The sequence below is a fragment of the Colias eurytheme genome, chromosome 12, assembly GCF_061535395.1.
Source record: "Colias eurytheme isolate Ceu_HAF_F1 chromosome 12, ilColEury1 Martin Lab GWU primary, whole genome shotgun sequence".
NCBI lineage: Eukaryota > Metazoa > Arthropoda > Insecta > Lepidoptera > Pieridae > Colias > Colias eurytheme.
The window spans coordinates 8,124,763-8,129,619 of record NC_142991.1 but is presented as its reverse complement, the minus strand read 5'-3'; positions in this window follow the sequence as shown (position 1 = coordinate 8,129,619).

Here is a 4,857-nt window from a genome sequence, read left to right as displayed (position 1 = left end):
TAAAATCATCCGGAATAAATGCAACACAGCTTGCAGAGATGCACAGAGGCGTCATATACATACTTCTATTGAAAACGGCGATCCAGCCAAGGTATGGAAGTTTCTGAAAACATTGGGAGTTGGGAGTAAGGATAGTAGCTGTCTCTCAAAGGACATAAACCTCGAATCATTGAATCAGCACTTTACTTCAGCCTCTTTTTCCCTTAATAATAACATCAAAACTAAAACTTTAAGCTACTTATCTTCTTTGCCCCCTTCTAACTTTCCATCATTTCATTTTAAATCCTTCTCTGTTAGTGAAGTTGAGAAAATCATCTTGTCTATTACCTCAAATTCTGTTGGTGTGGATGGCATTAGTCGTAATATGATCGTTCCTATCCTTGACATTGTCACTCCTATCATTACCCACATCCTGAATGCCTCTATCACATCCAGTGTTTTTCCTAAAATGTGGAAGAAGGCTAATGTTATTCCGATCCCTAAAACTAATTCTCCTAAATCATCATCTGACTATAGGCCTATTTCCATCTTACCCTTCCTGTCCAAAATCCTAGAGCGTCTTATACAACAACAACTCAGTTCCTTCCTTAATAAAAATTCCCTTCTTAATCCTTTCCAATCTGGTTTCCGCCCCGGTCATAGTACGACTACTGCCCTCCTTAAAATCACGGATGACATACGTTGGGGTATGGACAATAAGATGCTCACAGTTCTTGTACTCTTAGACTTCAGCAACGCTTTTAATACCGTGGACTTTGATTTATTGTTGGCCATGCTTCAATCAATCAACTTATCTCCCAATGTCCTAGAATGGTTCCAGAGCTACTTGGCTGGTCGTCAGCAACGCGTTCTTGTTGACAATTCCTTCTCAACGTGGCGCAATGTGACTGCTGGCGTGCCGCAGGGAGGTGTGCTTTCTCCTTTACTGTTCGCTATGTTTATCAACTTTTTAACTCCCCATCTGACTTCCTTATATCATCTTTATGCAGATGACCTCCAAATATACGCGCAGTCGTCTTTAGATGAACTTAATTCTGCAATTAATAGCATTAACGATAACTTAAACAAGGTGTTCGACTGGACTGTGTGCTACGGCCTCAAGCTTAACCCTCTAAAATCACAAGCTATTATCATTGGAAGCCAGAGTCTTGTGGCTAGAATAAACTGGACTACTTTACCACCTATAATTATTAATAACGTAATCGTGCCTTATAGTAGATCTGTTAAGAACTTGGGTTTATATATGGATGAAACACTGTCTTGGTCTGTACACCTTAAAAATATCAGCAGAAAAATATTTTATACAGCGTCTAGTTTAAGAAGGTTGCGCAATTTCTTACCTATTCCCACCAAAATTATGCTTGCTCAGACCCTGATGCTACCAACACTAGATTATGCTGACGTTTGCTTCTCAAACCTTACTCAGGAGCAACTTAATAAACTCGAACGCTTACAGAACCTTGCGGTGCGCTTCGTTTTTGGGTTAAGGAAATTTGATCATGTCACAGCCTTCCGGAAGCAGCTTCAGTGGTTACCCATACGACTTCGTCGTAACGCTCATGTCCTCTCTCTCCTTTACTCCATCCTATTTGATCCCCGTATCCCATGCTACTTAAAAGATAATTTTGAATTTTTATCTGCCAGGAGTTTGAACCTACGATCTAATGATAACCTAATGCTACGTGTTCCAGTGCACCATACTAATTTCTACAACGCCTCTTTCACCGTAAAAGCCGTTCAACTCTGGAATGACTTACCTACTAGCATAAGGAAAGCACAAACGCTCCACTCTTTTAAAAATATGGTTAAGTGTCACTATTTGCAAACCTGTTAATTATTTTTATTATTAATTATTGTCATTTTTTTTTTCTTGCTTGTTTTTTTACTGTTTTTTTTTCATGTGTTTTTATTTGTCATAATTTTGTTGTTGTCTTTTATTTTATTATGTGATGTCCTTTTTTTATTTCTATTGTGTACATAATCTTCCTTAATTTTCTTTTTTTTTCCAATACATTGGCTGCTCGGGTTGCTTGGAAGAAATTGCTTGAAGCAATAAAGCCGCCCTTTGCATCTAATGTCCTGTCTGTGTGTGTGAAATTTGTATTTGTGTTGTATGCAATAAAGATTATAAATAAATAAATAAATAAATAAAACGCTGCGAATATATGAGATTGAACAAACAAATGTGTATTCGCATTCCATTCTTCTTAAAATTTTACATGCAATGAAAATTCAATCCTCAATCCAAATTTATATAGAAATTCCTGGAAACAAGCATTCATTATTATACACCTTTTTATTCCTTTTTGCATTGCAAATTACAACAAAATGCCCTAAAACAAGCCCTAGCAATAAACCTTATACTTACTGAAAATTATAAAAAATCTCTGAAAAGTATAAAATTTTCTCTCCTTGTAAATTTTTAAAGCGCGGTAATGTTGCGAAGGTAATAAATTGTCATTACGCCACTTACAAAATGTTAGCACATATATTTCTGTTAAACATGACCATAATAGCATTAACACCTAAATGTTGGCTTACTCACAATTTATGGCTAATTTGATACTAATTATTACCTACTCATAACATTTGCTGAATAAGGATTAAATTGCTGACTCGTTTTTTAAAATCCTTGTGTGAATAAATCCTTTGCATTTCCATCTTGTTTTTTTCCACAATAAATTCCGGTATAGTGACTACTGACCAGCTTTCCACACCTAAAGCCTGTTATTATATGTAACTAAAAAAAACAATACATGTAACTATGTTGTGGAAAAAAATAAAAAAGAATGATAATGATGATTCCCACAAAGTTTTAGAAAGTTCAGATAGTGCATTGACTGTAACCAGAGGCGGCTCGCCCTAAAGAGCGCTGGTGCAGTGAACTCCCATAAATAATTATAATAAAATCATACTCCTTAATTTAATTATTAACATAAATTATTCCTATTTAAAATCAATCGTAATCGTAAAAAACTACTGTTAATACCAATGAATATATCCATCATTCCATCATCCCATACACCTGTATAATACTGTATTATGTAACGCGCGAAGCGGAGCGCTCACGATTGCGTTCGCGTTCCAATGAAAAAAGATTTAGTACATTTCCTAATACGAAATCCAATAGGAGTGAAAGAGAGGGTTTGCCAGAGCCCTGCGCGTGAAACAAAAGATTTTCTATGGAAAAGTAGCAAAATTCGGAGCGCCGCTCCCGCAAACGTTGCCGGTTCGTTTTTACCGCCCGGGCGCCCGTACACAGGACAGCGATTGCGCGCGACGTTGCCACTCGTATATAAACAAACACTCGAGTCAACTTCAATGCACGCGCGCGAATGCAAATTCGGGAATTTTCTAATTAAAATCATAAGATACGTGTTGAAATAGTCTGTAGTTATCAGTATTACTTGTGAGTGTTAAAATGAACAATTATAATGTGGCGTTCATTAAAAAGTGTGTTAAAACGAATGTCTTTGTAACTACTGTTTTGTTGAATTGTACTGCTTTACACCATGTATTTTCAGTGTTTTATTTCAAATGAACACCCATAAAATTTTGTCACGAGCCGCCTCTGACTGTAACGAAAATAAAGCGCGTCACACACGGTGAAGATACTATAGTATTTTATCTTAAGATACTGAAATATTTTATATTACTGTATCTTAAGGTATCCGGTATCAGCGTTCTGACCATCATTTTTCTTTTTGTCATTGCGTACTAAGACCCCTGTAGAACCGCCATCCTGTTACAAGTGACCCACAAATTTTCGGGTCATTTGTAACAGGATGGCGGTTCTACAGGGGTCTTAGTACGCAATGACAAAAAGAAAAATGATGGTCAGAATGCTGATACCGGATACCTTAAGATACTGTAATATAAAATATTTCAGTATCTTAAGATAAAATATTATAGTATCTTCACCGTGTGTGACGCACTTAAGACTACCTTTAAATATCTCACTTCAGAGAGGGTTCGATTGAGGTTAAGACAGAAGGTTGACAAGAAATAGCTTCCACTAATCGCATTTTCGGAATAATTCCGTCATGATTAATTACTTAGAATAATTACTTATTTTTCTAGATAAATGTATAATAATAATATAATCAGCCATTTCAAAAACATACTTTATTCAAGATTACAGACATAGATAATGTAATTACAAATAGATACAAGACAGAGTATAATACAATCGCAAATCTTAACTCATAATATTATCATTCCCTTGTTTACCTCAAACATTAGCTAACAGGGAGCCAAAGCTCCTTGTTAGCTAATTAGTTTATTATTTATAAAAAAAATATTGTACCTACCGGAAAATATGAAATAAATACCAGTTACAGAATTAATTTTTGAACTGAAACTTCTTTAGGCGCGTTGAGAGTAAAATTTCAAGGTCGCGTCATGGCAATACCGTCACGTCATGAAGTAAGGAGACGATTTTGGTATCTTTGAATATTGCCAAAGAAGTTTCACTTCCGACACGTACGTGCTCGGCACAAACGATCTTTTTTTGTAACATACTTATATGTCAAACTGTTATTTATAGGTAAGTACCATATTAATTTAAAAGTAAGTATACCGAGTAGGCAAATAGTAATTTGTTCTCTGCACTCAGTTTACTTTGCTAGGAAAATATAATAGACTATACATCCGTATTCGTAAGTATTTGCCTACAAGAGCGAATAATTTCGTAGTGTTTACTTACATGTATTTCTTTAATTATAACCATTGATCACCTATGTGTTATTTAGATCGCAAACATTTTGATAGGTTAAAACGCGCTACTTTTCCATGAATGTAGGAATACGGATGCTAAAATATAATAATTAATCAGCTTTCAATTTTCTCAGAAATATA